The sequence below is a fragment of the Dermacentor albipictus genome, chromosome 4 (assembly GCF_038994185.2).
Source record: "Dermacentor albipictus isolate Rhodes 1998 colony chromosome 4, USDA_Dalb.pri_finalv2, whole genome shotgun sequence".
NCBI classification, from domain to species: Eukaryota; Metazoa; Arthropoda; class Arachnida; order Ixodida; family Ixodidae; genus Dermacentor; species Dermacentor albipictus.
Genome location: NC_091824.1, coordinates 106,768,086 through 106,787,674, shown reverse-complemented (window position 1 = coordinate 106,787,674; position 19,589 = coordinate 106,768,086). Strand labels below are relative to the sequence as shown.

At 52.8% G+C, this 19,589-nt stretch overlaps 1 protein-coding gene across 3 annotated transcripts in view; it reads left to right on the top strand.

Moving 5' to 3' along the window:
• bbx (bobby sox) overlaps positions 1-19,589 on the top strand; it is a 280,573-nt gene that overhangs the window by 165,050 nt on the left and 95,934 nt on the right. The window contains exon 1 of one of the 3 annotated variants that reach the window (XM_065455227.1): positions 12,184-12,442. The exons of the other annotated variants lie outside the window; for them this stretch is intronic. The gene's annotated coding sequence lies outside the window, so the exon portion shown is untranslated. Of the gene's footprint in view, positions 1-12,183; positions 12,443-19,589 lie in introns of those variants that run through there. 3 annotated transcript variants of the gene reach the window in all.

The window sequence follows — 19,589 nt, the reverse complement described above, 5'->3', positions numbered from 1 at the left end:
TGAACAGCGCCAGATTCCAACAGCGTGAAGCTCAGACTAAGGCAACAGAAGAGGCGAGACCAACGGTTGATATCCAATTGTATCTTAGTAAGGTACTATGTATTTCCAACTCGTTCTATCTTCTGGATAAAAGTTTGTGTCTAAGTGCCCGAAGATGGTGGATCAGACGGCACCAGCGCTTGCGTCGTCTGCTCTCTCTCTCTCTCTCGTCCGTGTCTATGCACCTTATAGTATTTCGATGAAGACGGCGTTCCATGGTTTCCCTTCCTCTGGCGCTTTGCCACCGCACACCAACGGCGCCGAAATCTGTCTACGGAGTTTTTTTTTATCTGTCTCATAGGTTTTCTTTCTTTCTTTTTTGTCTTCAGTTCCTTGTGAACACCACTTGCCGTCGTCTCACAGCATCTGCCATGAGGTGCTATGGTTGGCTTAGCTATACGTTAGGTATTTCCGTAGACAAGGCTTGGCCAACACTCGAAGCAAGACCAGGGTGAGCTTGTCTAGGTCAAGCGAGAAGGTTAGCAAAGCCTTATAGGCATTCTCGAACGTTGTCGCTTGTCTTTCGCGCCACGTGCGGCGTAATGGCTGAAGCGTGGAAGGAACTTCAGTCGGTAGTCGTATTGCGATGGGCCCCTTTGCGTACAGCTGCGCTTCTCGGGCACGCCGCTGTGGCGTTTCGAAATTAACCTGTCCTACAGTGCACGCTCGCACCGCGTCACGCTTGCGGTAAGTTTACCATTAGCGAACTGTTAACGCTAGAGAAATGCGGCGGTAGCAGCGTTTAGAACTGCAAAAGGGGTTGCGTTAACATGGGGGGTTGGGGGCCGAAAAATGAAAGCAAGGAAAAGAGAGTGAAGACGGGCTGACGAAACTATAAGGAAATCATCTTATGCGTGCATTCATATGCGTGTAAGAGGCGACCGCGCAGATTCACCAAATATTCGATGCTTCATGTTCTAGAAGTGCGTCGTTCAAGTACAGTGACGTGCACATCTTACTAACCAGCAAAAAGCAAGAAAGGTCCAAAAATGGGTTTGATCTGTCGTACGTCCAAGCGGTGCATGCATATGACTGTCCGCTGCTTTACGGCGGGGCAATCCGTAGCTATTCCTCGCTTGCTGACCGTCTCATCGTCGACGTGTGACATCAAACCCTGCGCGTCGCCTAGGTGGCGGTGAAGTAATAATGACGTGCGTGTATGTGTGCGCATGCGCACTTTGGCTAGAAGGCCTACGCAGCTGCGAGTACAGCGCACCCTAACCAGCATAGTGCTCTGACAGTGTTGGAGGAATACGGTAATTTCTCGGAATACTGTAGAGCTGGTAACGCATCGTCAATATGTACGCGCCTACGCAGATGGTGCGGTCTTTTTTCTTTTTAACGTTTATTCCTTAGTAAACTTCAGTTAGACAGCGCTCCATCTGTACCCTTCCATTTTGTTTCACCATCGTTTTCCGCGCCGAATCAAGGAATGCTTCTTGGAACAAGGAACTCATGACGAAAGGTGCAGGACCCCCTGGCAAGTTCGTCCTCGTCTTTTCTGTTTTGGCACCTGTTCGTCCTCTACAGCGGCGCACGTAAGAAGCGACTATATTAACAGAGGTGGGCACCGAGCACTACCCCGTCGTTGCTGCGTTATGGGCAGGTGCCTTCCTCGGGAATTCGTAATGCAGCCACGGTCGTCGCTGTAGCCCTCGCAGGGTGTGTGCACTCTACCGGAGGTTGAGCGGCGGCACGGCGTGCGCGACCGGGATATGGGCGGCCGGAGTCGAGGCAGTAGAGTTTAACAGCGGCGCTAAGAGCACTCCACTACAACTACCTCGCCTCCCCGTGCCCCCTTTCGGCCCATCTGCCGCGGTGGTGCTGTGTTGCGCGCCCACGAAGAAGGCGCGTAAGCTCGGCCGCCGGGGCCCCCAATGTCATTTATCTTTGGCCTGTTGTGTGTGTGTGTGTGTCTATATGGCCGCGTGCTCGCGCGGCGCAGAGTGGACCGCCGCCGCCGTTTACGGGGCTGCTTGCTTGCAGGAGCGCTGAGACTGCCGAAGCCAGCGGCGGTCACTCACCCGGCGGGCGCATCTCTTTAATTATATTTCTCCTTCCTCGCCGCGTGCTCGAGCGCGCGCGCCCGGCTTCTTCTCCAGAGCTGGCGCCGAAACAAGCTCTGCGAGGAGGGGAGTGCTCCCTTGCACTTCTCCACCCCAACTCGCCGCTTTTTTTCTTCCCCTCTCTCTCTACATTGCTCTCCCGCTGCTGGTGCCTGCTTTTCTGGGCTCTCTCCCCGTCTTATTTCTTCCTTCTTTCATTTTCTTTCTCTTTTATGATCGCGCTGCCGAACTGACCCACCGCTGTGCACTGTCGTTGCATGTGCACGGAATCTCCTTCGGCCGGTTGAATGTGGGAGTGGGCCTAGAGTGGGCTCTAAAGGAGGGCCACGACGCCGGGTGTTCTTCGTTCCCTCAGGAGATCACCGGTGAAAGTGGACGTTTTGCGCCATTCTGTCGTTGTGGCAAGGCGGCTGCGTACCTCAGCTGAGACCGCACCGTTCGGATGGCTAAGAAAAAAGGACGCGTCATGTTGTAGTAGCTTCCGCCTTGGCTTTTTATTTCGGTCGAGTATCGAGAACCACATTTTTGGCGACAAAGGGAAGAAAAAAGAAAGGAGAAAGAAAGAAAGAAAAAGCACGGTGATTTCAACGGGTAGCAACCAGAAGCATGTTATATTAAACTGACCATTAGAGATTAACAGGTCATTTTCTTCTCGTTATAGTAGTTTTGAGTACTGGTTTATAACGAAGCCTTGGTGAATCGGAGCTGAAATTTGAACGCGGTTAAATCTGCTTTGTACAGTGGGCTGTGTTGGGATACTAATCTCGACCCTTTAAACGGGAAAGTATTCTACAGTATGCGAGCGGAGGTCAGCGATTGTCATTGTAATTTTCCTTATCGTAGAATATGAAAAGTTTACAATGCGTAATCGTGTACTTACAACACAGTGTAATGTAATCACCCAATTCTTTCCTTCTCTGACATAATTGTTGGAGTCTCGGGTAATGAACTTACCCGACCAAATAGATATCCTCGTTTCCTTCCATTCTTTCCCCACATTGCACAGTGTCGTGCTTTATATCTACTGTCAGTGACAGGGTAGACTGGCCAGTCTTTGCCCTCTCTATCTCTCTTTTTCTTGAGTTTCTTCGTCGAATGTAATATCGATTGTAGCATGCTGCTAACAGTACGCCATTGACGAGGGCAATAAGACAACCGTATAAGGACAAGATGAGCACAAGCTGCTCGGCGCAGTGTTTGCTTCGCCTTGTGCCGCGTCTTCTCGCTATCTTCCCAAATCGTGCGCGAATCTCGACGACGACCATATGAGCCACCCGTTGCGCTCTGCGATAGCGCTGCCGCTGTAGCTGGTACCTCCGCTGTCTAAGCGCCGTGGCGTTCAGCGGAGGATGCGGACGCGTCCTCTCCTCCAGGACTACAGGACAAACATTGCGAACGCTGGATGTGCGAGCGCGTGTGATCGCGTCGACGTCGTCCCCGCCTCTTTCTAGCAACGGCGTGTGGTAGTACGCGCAAGCGTTGCACTACTTGGTTTCACTCGCGTTCTCGCTACTGACAGGCGCAAGCGTTGTCGAGCGCCCTGACCGCGGCTTGTGTGCGTTGGGTGGGCTGCGCCAGCCATCCCCCCCCCCCCCCCTGGCCCCCTCTTTTCCATGCTGCACGGGCGTCCATTATGTCCTGTCCCCTTCGAGCCAAGCAGGCGGCCTGCCTTCTATGCCTGTCTGCAGGACGCGGGTGCGGCGAACGCTATTTTCGTCGACGCCGCCGCGCTGCCTGCCGCCTCTTCGGCAACGCCGTGCAGCTCCTCCGTGGTGCACGCCGCCGGCTGCGGCGTCGAGGAACGGCTCTTTCGGCCGAGCCGTAGCGCGCGTGAAAGACTCTTCGCCCTGCCGCACCCTGCCTCTCCTGCGGGACAGTGCGTGGCAGCTTATTTCCCGGCGAAGGACACTCGTCTTCATAGGGGTGGCTGGGCGGAGAAGGGGAACCCCCCTCCATTTTATTCTGTTTACTGTTGCAGATGGTTGTTTGGTATTCGACTTTTTAATCTTTTTCTCGCAGTCTTTTCTCCCCTGTGCTTTCGTTGTCAGTCGCACGGGCGTCGCACGCGCTTGTCGCCCCTGCGTCTGGCGTTCCGCGGTTGTTCGTGTAATGGGCGATGGGCCGCCGCGAGAAGGAGGGCCTGGCAGCGGCGGTGATATGAAGGACGCGCGCCGCGGCTCCTGCGCTCCGGGGTGCCTGAGGGCTCGCGCCTCGTCGCTGCTACTCGCGTGTCTAGCTCAAGATGTTTCGCACCCACCCCTCTACTTCCTCCCCTTCTCGCCCCCCCCCCCCCCCCACGTCCTACGGCTTATACTTCATTTGCTTTCGGAGAGGGGGCTCCTGGCGTTGCCGAAATTAAAGCTGAAGGCCACGCGGTAGCGGTTGCGCCAATTTCACGGCCGCACAGCTCCGTATGATTCGTGGCAGCACCTCCAGGCGCCTAAAAAATACGGGGCAAGGTTGTGCACTCTTGTTCTTCTTGGTTGTGTGCGTGGAGTGAGTTGGATGGGCGCTTTCATCATCTGGGCTGCCTCTTGACACGGTCTAAATTACCGTTCCAGCGCCTCCTCCGTTGCACATGTCCCCTCGCGATCGCGGCCATTGTGGGTCAGGGTCCGAGTCTTTTCCTAACATCACGCTTCAAACTCTAGGATCCTCGGGGTATAAATCTGCGCAATTTGCATAGGTTAGTTGACTGACGCCCCGCCATGCAGCGAGGACACTAAACTTCGTCGTCGTCGCATATCGCCTGCTAAGAAGTGCTTGCAATCACAAAACCAAAGAGAGAAAGAGATAGGATGAAGAGAGTCTGAAATCGCTTATTCATTTTATGGTTTCTGTGCTGGAAAAGTTATTGGCGCTTTATAGTTGATTTGTTGTCCATGGGTGACCCAGGCCCCGCACATGCTGTTCGCTGTTCAGTGTGTCTGCATTCTGAAGCATGGAGCCTATACTGTGGGGAATTTCACAGTAGGGCCAGTTGAAGAGCTCTGAATCATGATGAGTGCGGCAGCCTATCAGGGTGTTTAATAGAAAAAGCTATGGAATGCAGCTGAACTCAGTTCCAGCTGCTGCAGGATCTTGCGTTCGACGACGCGGCGTGAAGGATCGTCTCTGCTGGAAACTTGTCGCACCTAATTTTAAGTTCGGTATGACCATACGCGAACGATGAATCGGATCATTACTCGCGTTTCGCGGGTTTCACAGCGTACGTGTCAGGTGCTTGCCAACCAGATGGTGCGAACCATAAATTTTTCGACAAACTTTTTCTAATCGTCTTCTGGCTTCAAATGGTATCACTTTTCAAACTGGTCATATTCAACGTGATATTGCGTCATAAATGTAACAGTTCACAATGATTATGTATCTGCGTTCCCATATTTCTTTCGCGCGTTTAGAAGAAGAAGAAGAAGAAGAAACTTTAGTAAAGAATAGTCCGGCAGTTCTTGATGTGGTGGCCTCAGGTGACGGCTCGAAGTTCTTGGACTCGAGCGGCATCTTCGGCTTGCCGGACGGCCCAGAGCTGGTCTGCCAGCTCTGAACTTCTGATAGCCGCCTCCCAGCGGCGGCGACGCCTACGGAGAAGGTCCCCGGCGGCTCCCGCATCCGGGGCGGCGTCGGGAAGAACGGAGCTCGAGCCTTCTACTCTGGCAACAGCCGCGATTATGGACGCGCGCGTTTAGAAAGAAAAAAAAAATTGTTTGTCAATTCAGGCCTATTAAAGTGGTCAAATAGCCATGAAGCGAACAAGGACGTTTGAAGCCACAAGTACGAATATCAGACATACAAATCCGCGAACTACCCATCATTCCCGCAGTAGCTGAACGATAGCAGCGCCACGCTTCCTTATGCTAACTTCACTAGGATACTCCTCTGCGGGATGAGTGTGGCCTCCAACGTAGCGCGCATACTCAGTTTTGACCTACCCGCGCACAATCTCTGAGGCATAGGAAGAGCCCCGATACCCTGGTTTGTACCCCGCCGCCCATCAGCTACACGTTTTCGCCGAAGCGGCCGGCGATGGCGCGTGGGTAAGGGGGTTTTAGTGAGGACGGTTCCGAAACACGGGGAAGCTCGCGGTGTGACCAATCCAAGTAGACGGTGCGCCGTCGACAATTTTCACAAAGGTCTGCGTGCGGTCGCCTGGTTTTCAGCTTTGGAAGGGTCGGGAACAAAGGGACGAATGGCGCCTTCAAGAGGGCTGTACGCTCCCAAATCACTGGGGTGGGGATGGTAGTGCGTTGACTTTTGCAGGTGCTGGGTCCTTATCTAGCGAGACGCGGAGGCCGTTGGGGCAGCAGCGGCTTTGGAGGTGGCGTCGCAGTCGGTCGGCAATTTAGCCTCCGTGAGCGTTCGATCTGTATGTGTGCTCGGGAGCCCCGTGGCCATCCTTGAACGCGCCGTCGGGGGTTGTTTGCGCACGTCTCCCACCGCCGAGAGTGGGTCTGTGTGAACTTTGCGAGCCATGTTCAAATGAAGGTATTTAAGTTTTGTACTTTTCTTTTTAATCAGAAAAGCTTCACAGCATTTCCCGACATCTTCATTTTTGCTTTTTTGACTAGTATTCGCGCGTGATAGTCTGTACCATAAAACAGAGGTTCATAGGGAGACAAGCTGAAGTGATCAACTAACAAGGTATGTATGAGGCTGTAGCCAATGTTTCGACAAGGAGGCTCATCTTTGCCGGAGTAATTGCGCCACGGTGACGCAGTGGCCACTGCATTCAGCTGCTGAGGACGAGGTTGCGGGTTCGGTTCTTGGCGGCGGCGGCCGCATTATGACGGGGACGCAGTGAAAGAACGCTCGTGTACTTAGCTGCATGGTAAGGAACCCCAGGGGGTCAGAAAGTAATCCGGAGCACCCTCCATTACGGCATTTCTCATAGCCCCAGTGTGCTGCACGGGGACGTTAAAGTAAGAAAATAAATCAATAAATAAATGACGTTCACCGGGGCCCCGATGAAGATAAGTTCACGTGTCGAAATATTGGCTGCTGCCTGATACATCACGTGTTCGATCTTATCTCCCGCAAAGTGGATTGACGTTGCAATTTTACGTGATCGTATCCGAACAGAAATGCCGCCAGAGAAATAATGCAATGATTGTTCTAAGAGGTCAACGCAGCACTCTATAGACTGACGTATGGGTTTCTGTCTGGTTCCCTCCTCCAATAACTAGCGGAGTCCCAAGCGTGGTTGAAGGGCGCCGAAATGCATCTATCGGCGAAAGTGAGACGATAAAAATGGAAACCGTTCGCACTGTGAGACGCTGCGATCTTATACGAGTCAAATATTTTTGTCCGACAGGTCATCCAGTATATATATATATATATATATATATATAATGTGTGTGTGTGTGTTTGCGTGCGGGGTCATCATCTTTAAGTTTCCCGGAATTTTTTGAAGACTGCCTGTGGAAGGTAGCATAATTACTGTCCTTCAGCTGGGTTATACGAAGAGGTGAACAATACCAGCACTAGAAATCGAAACACTTATCGAACTAATTAACGATAATTCACTAATTAACTTAATTACTTTACGGCACATATTGCAATTTGCGACTTGTATCATGTGAACTTGCAAGACGATCTGTCCACTGAAATGAACTCCAGGCGTTACCAGTTTTTAGATATTTCCCAAAGTATGCGACGCGTTTTATTGAAGAAGTGGAACAGTGAATATTTACTGCAAGTTTGATGGCGCATATCTCCGCACTGCTGTCATTGAGGAAATTCTTTCCAAAGTGAATACGCTTTACAAGGTTACCGGCTACAATTCGTAAATTGCAATAAGTGCCATAAGGTCATTTCATTGAGAAGTTAATTAGTAAGATGTTTTAATTAGTTTAACGCGTGTTTCGGTTTCTCATGCAAGTAATGTCGGCCTCCCAGAATAATCCTGCTTAATTACTAGAATTACGCTATCTACGACAGGTGATATAGAGAAATTCCGGTAAACCTAGATATGATCACTCTCGTGTATATGTATTCAGTACGACCGTGCACCTTTGTCTGTCGTGGACGCTACACAATCCCCTGGCCGCTGCTTCGCATCGAGGATACCGTTGCGTACGCACACGTCTTTGGAAAGGCCAGCGTTTCATCAGTATTCGTGCTCGGCGCTCGTTCTATACACGGCGGCCGCCTAGGGCGCCTCTTATGTGCACCTGTATAATATCATCCGTCCGTATCTGCGGGTGCGCGCGCATTTCGTGGGCTTGCATTTGCTGGCTGATATGTGCCCTTCGCCGTATCGTGAGCCATTTTACCGAGCGTTCCATTTCACCGATCCGTTTACACAGCTGCAGAGAAAAAGTCGTGTGCTTTCTTTTGTACTGGTGAGGGCTGCGACAATCCTTCCGGATGCAGGTCAGCCGGAGAACGACATTATTCTTTTGGCGCTGTTTGCAACGCCACGTGAACTTTTCGGCCTCTGGTTGTCCCTGCACCGTGCTAACGCACTGTGCTCGTTGCTGTGATAGTCCCTTGATAGGATGGTTTTACTTATATAGCGGCTAGATATCACCAGTTTATCCATGGTTTCCATGCGGGCGCCGTGTTCTTGCTGTACAAGTAAACAACGGTATGCTTATGTTATGGACCGTCTAAAGAGAAACAACCAATCAGTATGCATTGAATGATAAATCAATTTTCTCTTCAGTTATTTGGCTTGAATGAATTTGCTTGTGACAAAAAAAAAATATTGAGTTCTTGCGCATATGACGTCATGGCATCGTCACAGAATTTACTTCCGTCCTTAATGTTCAGCCCCTCCCCCCCCCCCCTCCGTTCCCCCACCACGCTCACACATACACCATTTCTCTCGCGCTTTCTTTCTCATGCTTTTGGTAGTATTATTAGCTACTAGCAGGCGCTGCCAATATCCTTGACGTACGGAAGAACAGATGTGCTATTCTGTACACTCACTAATTCCGCCATGTTGGTGCTTTGAGCCAATCAGAGAAGGCGCAGCCGCCATGTGAGCCAATCAGCGCTGACAAAATGCCGAATCGGACAACATGGCGTAGTAAGACGGGGTCGAGAATTACATCCCTGGTGCAGGTAGTTCAATGTGGCGGCGCCAACCGTCTTTATTCTCTCCGGCGTTTTCCCTGGCATTCCGGTCTCCGCTCACCATAAGAGTGGCGGCCGTTTTTCATATTTTGCTATTAGGCAAGCATTATTCTGGCATGTGGTCTAGCTTCGTTTAATATTTTCTTCAATGTGTCTTCAACGCTGACAAGAGGGTTTGGGGACCTACTGCTGTTTGTGCGAGGGCAGTTCCTGCCGCAAAGGCTGATGAAACTTTTGTCCGCTTGAAACTTGCGCGTCGCGCGCTCACCGTGGTTTACGCCGAGAGAATAATTCGTCGACGCTCTGGCGTAAAGTAAGTGCTACACGAAATAGCGCAGCGTGATTGCGCATGCTCCGCCTGCTCCCGGCTGCTCGAGCTTCCTGGATGTGGTGGCTGAAAATTGTGTGAGCCTTGTAGGGGTTGGGGGACGGACTTCGGGATGAAGACAAAACTTGGGAGTATTTATGTTACATTATATACAGAGAGCTGAGAGTCAATTAACAGTCGTACAGTCATTACGGGCCGGCAGCAACTCGGACGCTGCGGCCCGCGGCAAGAAGTTCGAGAGAGGTGAATCAGGGAATGCTCTCCAATGCTCAGGTCTCTCTGGAAGGCTTCTTATAAACCCTTCGAGCACTGGAAGTCGCGTCATGTTCGACCAATGGGAGAGTCCGCTCAGATGACGCCACTTTCAGCCAATGGTAAGCGCCCGTGCGATGGTGTCATACCCGGCGAAGAGAGTCGTCGCTTGGGCCCCCTTGCTTGATCACTTGATCCCCCTGCGGTCTTGCCTCGCAGAGTTGCAATGCGCTTCTTCAAAGGAGGAGAAGGAGGGGGCGCTCATGCTCCATTGTACGAGGCCCCACCTGCTCCCACCTGCTTTGTACGGCTCCGCAGTGGTGGCAAATGCCTTCTTCAAAGGCGAAGAGGGGGGACGATTGGACCCCATTGTCCTAGGGCCCCTTCTAATCCAGGCGGCACACGACCTGGGGGCCGCAAACTTGTTTGCACGTGTCTCCTCTGGAATGTGCTTTCCTGCTTCTGCATTCCTCAATTAGCTGTGCTGCGATCCGATGTGGTCTGGGGAACTCGAAGTAGCCTCAGGAAACGACGCCATATCTAACAGCCTCCAGCGGCTTTTGTACCGTCTCGTGGGTTCGTGAATTATTAACGTCATTATGATTGTCTTCATTGCTTTCCGAATGCCTTTTTAGGGGGCGTTTCTTCTTTTTAGTCTTTGGGTTAGCTGCCTGAGAAATTGGCGGAAATTAAATGGTTAAAAGCGAGTTGAATTAATCGTTCCAGTCGCTTTATAGTGCGAAGTTTTTTCCTACGTGTGGGCCCTAGTGATGACCGTGCTTAAAGGGTCATTAGTGCAAGTGAACGCTGCAGGGAGACTCAATACGGGGGAGGGGGGAGCCTCTGCCTTGTGGTGTTCAGCTCCGTCTCTGTGTTTCGAGCCCATAACGCTCAAGCGCGCGCGTGTGTTAAGAAGGTCTGATGGTATGCTGTAGACTCAAGCGCCCCCTGTCATGTGTAGCGCACTCGATAAGGCGCAGACAATGGCCTCCGAGATTGTGCGCGGCGACAGGTTTTGTGCCAGCGCGCGCCATCTCGGACGCCTTCACAATCGAGAAACATTGGGAACGTGGCGTTGACCAGAGGCTGATATTTCATATGCAGGTTCAGGCTTGTGTGACGGTGAATTCGTAAACACTGATTTGCGCTCCTGGTGTGTCGGGCGCTGTTTAACCGTTTGCCGTCAAGCGTTTAGCAAACTCTCGCAAATTTCGGGGGCTGTCGTATTTATACTTGACTGTGGTCGTGGCTGCAGTGTACAGGTTGGTGACACCTCTTCTGACCCCGTCCGCCACCCCTACTGTTCTTTATTATTTTTATGGCGTATTGCATGTAATCAGCTAGTCTTTACCCGAATCGAATGCCAGTGAAAAGCTGGAGTACAGAAAAAGCTGAAAAGCAAAGGGAATATCGCCCACTGGCGCTAACGTTAACGCCCAATTTAGAAGTCCGCCGGCGCGCTGGCACTTTCGCTTTCACCGGATTGGCTGCTTTGTATGCTCTTCGGAGCGGTGCGCCCCCGCCTGACCTCGCGTCTGGCGGACCTCGTGTTCAGCATCTCATATGCATGGGCGCCGTCATGTTCCTTCTCTTTTACGAGGGGAAGCAGCGCTGCTCGTCGTCGGCGTCCACTACTACTCCTGCATCAAGGACATCGTCGCCTCTTGTTTCGCCGGGATCCCCGAAAGGGGCAGGCATATTACGGCGCTCGCACAGGCTTGACTACGTTCTCCTCAGGCATTCGCGCGTGCTTGCGAGCCTTTCATTCTTTTCTCCTGGTTCCTTTTTCTTGTATTATTTATTTTTTCATCCCCCACCATTTTCCATCTTACTTCTCCGCTCATTTAGGCGTTATTGCCCGCTCCGCTGCCGCGCATGGCTCGCTCGCGTGTGCAGCGAGCGGGCCGGCCCGAGCACACGCACGCACCCATACTTCGTCCCGAGGCGTGTTCCTCTCTCGACGAGCCGTTCTTCTCCGTTTCGCATTTTCGGCGCTGCTGCTTGCCTGCCTGCTCCGTACTGCTTGCTTCCTCGCGCACGGTGCCTTGCTTTATTCTTTCTTTCCCTCGCTCTCGCGTGGCCGGGCTTTAGCGTGGCCATTTCTCCCCCGTCTTTCTATCTCTTCTTTTGGTGGGAGCTCTCTTTATTTTCTCTTTCAGGCTGTCGGATTTCGCGTGCTCTCTCTCCCCGCCGTTCTTCGTGCCCCAAGTGGAGAGCGCGCGCGACTGCGCGGGGTTCTCTCCTCCTTGGCGTCCTCGCCCGCTCCCTCCTTTCGCGTTTTTGCTTGTGCCGCTGGCTAGCCTGCTTGACTGCAGCAGCGGCGCGGCGTCGTGGGCTTCTCTCTCACCCCCAACGCCCTGTTCTCTCTCCTCCTCGGCTTCCTCGGCGCGCGGTGGCTGTCGGGTAGAGTTGAACGATCTCTAAACTCGATCGGGCTTCTCTCTGCCGCCGCTGCCGCCGCCTGCGCGCTCGCCCGTCGCTGGCTGTGCCGCCGCCGCCGCCGCTGTGTGTGTGTGTGCCCCGTTGGAATGGGGTTGCCTGCAGCGCACCTGTAGTAGCCTAGTGCTTGGGGCCCGAACCCGGGCTCATCCACGCTGCACACCTCGGATACACCTCCTCTCGCGAAGAAAGTGCTCTCTGACGCTGCTCCCCCCATGGATTACGACCCCTCTGGATGCCACGCTAGGTGAGTGCTTGTGCCCCTGCCTGTCTAGCTGGCCATCGGAGCTGGCGGCGCGCGTCAAACGCCGCTGCTGCTTGGGACCTGACCGAGTAGCGAGCCCCTGTGCCGACGCTGGATTTCTCGCACCACACGGGCGTTTCGTAGACGCAACCCAGCCCGCGGGCTAGCGCGTCTCTGGGTGCGTTGTGTTGCCCCCGTTTGGCGGCTGCGCCGCTTTCGCTCGCGACGAGCGCAGCGGCGGACCAAGCTGAGCGCGGTTCCTGTGCCAGACGATGGGTCGGTCGTGTGTGTGTTGTCCGCCCGCGGCCTGCGGCGCCCGGGTCGTCGTGCTCTCAGCGTGAACTCCGAGTTTTGACGTGCGCTGGCGCACAGAGGAAGGACCCTGCGGTGGGACCGACGGAGCACAAGCAAGCGAGCGAGCAGCATTTTGGGCGGTCGAGGAGTGTGTGGGCCGGTTATTTTTGGCAGTTCCTGGTGTGCCGTCTCGGCGTCTTCTCGAGCCAGTCCCAGTTAACCTCGCGATTGCGGCGATTCTGGTCGTTTCTCTTTTTTCAACTTTTTTGCCACCTGGCACTAGGCAGCTCGTTTTTCTTTTCGTCACTACTTTAGGGACTTGGCAGTTTTTAGTCATGGCGACCCCCTCCGCACCCAGTTTTCTTTGCTTTGTACATTATTTCTGCATTTCTTTACTTTTCCGTCTTTCATTCTTTCTCTCTCTCTCTTTTTTTTTTCTCGTGGGACTTCGATTGACCGTATCCAGTGCAGCGTTCTCTGCCTGAGGCGACGGGTCGATACCCCCACTCCGGCTTTGTTTATCATGCCTCCTTTTGTTCCCAGCCTGAGGCGTCAGTGGTTTTTTGTTAGCTTGCGTCGGGTTAGGGCCACTAACCTGCCGCTGGAAGCGAGCGTTTGTTTATCTGCCCAGAGAGCTGGGGGACGCGATGATTGGGTGCTGTCCGCATAGGCCTAGCTCGCTTCCTTCCGGTTAGCTTGGGCGAAGCTAGCGAAGCCGTCCTCAAACACTAAAGCAGCCTTGGAACTTCTGTGGGATTAGAGCGGCCAGGTTGAAAACGCATCCCCGTCTTACTCCCAACGATTGTTGAACTGGGTCTTTTTGCACAAATGGATAGTTGCGTAATATCGGGACAGACGCCGCAGTTAAAGGCCGATCCACACGACGGACCAAGTCCGCGGGCCGATCAGTCACGTGATGCGACGTCACGGCCCGCAGCGGTCCGGTCCGGCGCAGAGCACATCCACACGGCGGACCGCCATGGCAGACGGCAGAGCGGACCAACCAGCTACACTCTCGGCCAGAGTGTTATCATTGTTATCATTCCGGCTCGAGTCCCACAAAGCCGGGAACTGCTCAACGAGGCATACAAGATGAAAAAAACCTCCTCGTCACTCCAAGAGGACACGGTGTTTAAAAAATATATCAGCTGCACGCACGTGTAGGCGGAACGGCGGACATGAAACGACTGGCTTGACTGGCTTTTGCTGAGCCGAAAACTATATTGGATTTGGCTGAAGACACTCTGTTGCTGGACAACATTAGTTGGCTAAGCCAAAATCGCTGCGGTTTGCATGCGGTCCGCCGCCAATACGGAAGCGGGAAAAGCCTCGGCGATTTGTTGGACCGCGAGGGCCGCGGTCTTGCGCGGGCCAATGGCGGTACGCACGAAGTGGTGACGTCCTATCACGTGATGCGCGGACCGCGGTCCAAAAGAGCAATTTGGTCCGTCGTGTGGATCGGCCTTAAGGAGTAAGGACCGGAAAGTGAGGTCCGGAGCTCCCACTACTTGTTTAGGACCATTACGAATGGTATCTCGCACATCGTTTTGTCTACATTCTCGATCTGTTGGCGTCAGTCGTAGCTCGCGATAAAGCGCGCGCTGTCAAACAACTCGTGGTTCGCGGCGTTCGTTCGCGCCATTGTTTCTTTTTCTTCGTTTCTGTCGCTGGGAGAGCGGTGGTTGTGGGCGGCCCGTGCTCGACAGCGGAGGGAGAGGTCTCGCGTGGAGCGTGCTCTTGCGCAACTCTACGTCGAATGGCTCGCAGCAGCGAAAGGCCACCAGGCACGACTTCGTCAGCGCGCTGCAAGCCCTTCGTGCCTTCTGGTTCGAGACTCCGCTGAGGCGAACGTGTTTGCTCCCCCGTTCCTTCTCTCTCAAGCGCTCGCCCCCTTTGTCTACCCGTGGTTGCGTCGCGAACTCGGCGATGGTAAAAGCCGGCCCTTGCGTTTGTTTTTCCACTTGGCTCGCATTATTTTCTCGTCTTGGTCTGTGTTGACGCCGTCGATTTTTTTTTCACGCGCTTCTCATTGGTCACAGGCGGTATTTTTTTTCTTTTTTGTTTATTTCGCGCCGCGTGCTGATGTTCATTGGGGCGCCAGGTTTACTGTCCCGTCGTCAGGCGGCAATCAGCTGTTGGAGCGGTGGAGGAGGGACCGCGCGCTGCGAGAGATGGCGCCGCGGTCGCGTGCCACCTGCGCCATCCTCGAAGCATAGCGGCAGCTATCAGCGCTGCCGCATCTATCGGCCTGCTCTTGCTTGGAACATGACTTTCTTTTTTTCTTTGTAAAAATGTTTTCTTCTCGCGCGATTTTCAATGAGACCGGAACTTTCGACGAAAAATGTGCTTTTACGGAACAATTGTCGCTGCTCACAATCTTAGTCGACGAGTTGCACGACTTGAGATCATTCATTTCATTTAATATCGTCCCTATGGGCAGTGTCCTTGACGTGGTCAGTGCTATGGATGTGTTTTTGATGGCGTATAACGGTACGCACCTATTCGTTGGCATTGAGAGACAGCGGAGAGTGAGCCGGATGCCGAGTTGAGCTTTGTCCACGACGACCCGCTCTTATCCCGTTGGAAGTTCGCGCAGTAAATCTATGCGCAGGTTACCGCAGTTTCTATGGAGAGCACTGTCACCTTTTGTGTGTAAATTCATTGCCCCGTTTTCCAATTGTCCGTCGACGACAATGTTGTCGTTTTGTTTTTACTTCGGATTATGTAAAAACGGCGTTTACAGGAATGAGAGAATTGCAAGCGTTGACAGGAGAGAGGCAGATTGCATCGTTTAGCTTTGTTTTCAAGCCATTGTTACAAAGACTACATTATCATCCACCTGCCGTGTTTTTGCGAATTGCTTTTAGTAAGTGTTCGCACTTTTCCTCTCGGTTTCGGGAGGTTGTTGCCCCGAAAAAACGAATACCTCGTCCCTGTTGCTTTCCTTTCTGTAACTAGAGGCCTGTCATACTTCCCCAAGTGCTTCAACTGGTCCCGTATGTGCCGACGTCTCGGGCTGTTGCCACCGGTAATCGCAAAACCTGTCCTCCTTTTCGGACCCCCCTCCCTCTCTTATTTATTTTCAGGTTCGTTGAAAAGTTACTTAGGTTGTCCTGCTGCCGCAAAGTTACTGAAATTGGGCTCAAGGGATTTGTTTGCTGGTGGCCTTCTTTCGGTACTTCCGCCTGGTTGTCTTTTTCGCTGTGTGTTCGCATTTGCAAGGTCATTCTTGCCATCGTTTGCTAACTGCAAACCGAGCTTGAGTACTTCTGTAGGCACGTGCTTTGGCGTGGTGAAAAAGAGAGCACAGTGCGCGGCAATAACTGTCTCAGACAAGCTTACGTGAGCCGCGATAGGAGCGAGGCTGTTATATATCGCGTCGAACAGGTTCGAACACCCTCGGCTTGCTTGTCTTCGATTTCGCTTCGAACCAATCTAGTTATGAACATATGTCTTTATGCAACTCTCTTGAGGGTACCCACGGTAAGGTCATGGCCTCTGTCACAAGTACTATCTTTTAAACATCAAATTTACTTTGCACAAGACGTCACAAAAAAAAGAAAGTCTGCACATTCCCCCCCCCCCCGTGTTCGATCCTGAGTCCGCTATGTGTGCGCCGTCGTCTGATCTGTCTTCGTTATCATGCCGTCGTTATCAGCGTTATCGTCGTCGTTGTCGGACAGCCATCGCTGTTATAGTGAGCACTAAGGCTATTTTCTGTTTTACTCTACGTTTTTTTTTCCTTTCCATGTGCTTGTTTGAGCGACCAAAGAGTCTACGACACTTTCATAGCGTGCTTATTTGATACCTCCGCACCTCTAGATCAAAACACCTATCCTCCTCCTGCCCCCCCACCCCCCTCGTGCGTTCTACTCTCAGGGTCGAGCTTCGTACACTGACCTTTGCGCTGCCTGAGCTGCACCGGCCATGCGAGCGTGCCGCAAGCGTCGCCGCTCGCCTTCCGGCCGCGGCGTGTTGCACGTCCGCAAGCGGCGCAGGTTGCCATCTCGACACATCCGGTGCTATGACGTTGTGACGGCGCAGCTTGCGATTGAACCGGCTGCGAAAGATGTGTGACCCCGCCACCTCCTCGGCGTCGCGCAGTACGTTACGCGAGGTGAAAGTATTCCAGAAAGTGATTTATATGGAATACGGTATTGCCTCTTGTGAATACCATGGCCTACGTAGGGAGTGCGCTTAGTATTTAACAGTAGCAGTGAATCAGGCTGGGCGCCGATACAATAAAATCGTTAGCTCTTGGTTTGGTGCGTAGGTAATTGAAGGACGTTCGTAGAAAGCTTTTTTCCAAGCTACTTTCGCCCTGTGATAATGGTTGAAATTGTCGTATGCCTGCTGCGCTGGAAGTCATGCATGTTTTGATGCAGTCGAACTTCGTTTTAACGAAGTCGCGTCCGGCACAAAAATACATTTGTTATATCCGATACTCCTTATGCACATGTATTCGTTACACGCTGATATCGGCGAGTCTATGCTTACTTCCTTATGTCCGATATTCGTTGTATCCGTGTTCTCCATAGACTGAATTTCAGAAAAGGAAACTTTCGCTGAAGACGATGATGGCGTCGCAGAGACGTGCAAGCATCGGCCGCGGCATGTGAGCTCACGCTGCAGCATCTGCCTTTGCTGGTCGTCTCGCTGTGTGTGACTCACACACAGTGGCGAGGGGGGGAGGGGGTTAGGTGAGTGCTGCGGGCGGCCGGAAGTCGGCGCCCGTCAGCCAGGCACTACTCCCTACTCGCCTTACTGCGTTTCCTTCCTCTAATTCTCGCTGCGTTCTATATGAAACGTTGCGGCATCCATCTTTACCAGGAAGGTCCTGAGAGCGGATGAAGGGGGTTCCGTCTGGCGCATGCGGAACCCTCCCCCATCGGTCATGCGTCCCGCGTCTGATCTGCGCCACCTGCACATTGGCGGCGCGTGCGACGTGCCTTCTTTTCGCAAGTCGAAAAAACAATTTCTCTGCGTGCGTCACGCACGCACGGGCTATTCACACATGGGGGAGAATTGTAAAAACGGGGTATTGCAAGAGCGCAAGACAGGCCTTGTTGCCCCTAACTGTTGGAGATTGTGTTTTTATTAGCGCGTCGTGGAAGACAGGAGGGAAATGGGTCGAGGTGGCCGGGCTGGAGGGATGGCGCTTTTGCGGTGAAGCGGAGGAAAACAAAAGCAAGTCTGGAGGAGGGGGTGGATTGATTCCCTCCACGTCTCCCGTTTGCGCTTCCAGGAAGATCACCAGGCGGTTTGGATTTCTCCATGTATGTCTAAGGTTGCCGTATCCTTTGTATACCCCCTACCCCCCTGCTGTAGCAAAGATGTCGACTGATTCCTTCCTATCCATTTGTTCCCGCTTCTCTTTCAGATTGTGTGCTAAGGCCGACGCGATGTGCGTGCAGCTAATTTCCAACATTTCTGCAGCCTGTTCTGGTGTGCGTGTACTAATGGCAAATCGTATAGCAGTTTGTGCGCTGTTTACTTGTGGCGCCTCTTTCCACCCATATTTACCTAAACTCGGCCCTCTTCCGACAGCTTCACATCGCGTGTGTTTGCGTCTACTGTCCTCCGCGTGCGGTACGGGGCCAACCATCGACTGCTTTCATGGGAGTCGAGTGCGCTAAATTGCCGTCGTCGTTTTCAAAGTCTAACAAGTCGGCGAAAAGCACGCGTGCGTGGGCATCGGGCAGCTGGGGCGACGACATCCCTGTGGCCTTCGTCCGTGCCGGGACGATCGATGGTCGGAAGTCAAGCCACTTTTCCTCGCGCGCACTTCGACTGGTTCGCCGGTTACAGCCTTGATGAGATCCGAATGGCTCTGGCTTGGTCGCTGTTGGCGCATCGCCCGCACCAGCCGCTGCCTTTTGCCGTCCATCTCGCACGCGGGAGCCAGCTCGGAAAGCACTAGGTTTCAGACAAGTCGCGCATTGACTGCTCTGCACTACCTAAATAAGGAGTGCCGGTGTGCGGGACCTGGTTTACAGACACTTGACCAAAGAGACACTACACGCGGACTATGACTTTTTTCTTTTTTGCACAGTTGTATTTATCTATTTGCTTATTAACGTCATTGTACAGCATGCAAACTGTTCCATTCCTCCTACTCTGTCCTCTCTCCCTGTCCTTTATCGCCCTCCCCCTCCTTTAACCCTACTCCCACTGCTGACCGCCGTTCTGGTATCAGTATATGTCGCAGGGCAGTTAGAATGCTATCACTGGTAATTTCCCTACTTTGCTTCCCTCCCCCATGTGCAAAAATAAACAACCAAATACTACTACTACTACTACTACCACCGCCGACCTCGCCGCCGTGCATAGAGCTCCTGAAGCGAAAACCTTCGCGCCACCAAGGCCGCGTGTAATGTGAAGGGTCGGGTTGTCGGTGATTCTATCTGCGTTCCCCAGGCTGTGACAACGCGATCGCAAAACAGTGCCCGATTCCCAGTCGGTTTCTCCCTCGCAGTGCTTAAGCGGACCTTTCGGTCGTACGTTTACGCTACTATTAAATGGGACAACTAATTATTATTTCGCGGCTGATTGCCACTCAGTTGTGTGACAGGAAGACCTCGACAATATATATATATACGCGCCCCATGAAGCGCTTTTCTTTTTTTCTTTTTAGGGAGTTGATAATGCGTTGAGGTCAAGTTCATTTGAATGGTAATTAGGTGTTAGAGGAAGGAACCTTTGGGAGTGATTCGTACTGTACACTGTATGCTAGTACGGCCAGGCAAGTTTACCGCCAGCCGTAAGCGGCTGCGGCGGATGTTTTGCCGTCCATTTTGTGTCGTTCTTCACGTGCCGTCACTCTCTCTTGTTGATGTCGGCCGGCCTGATGCAGATG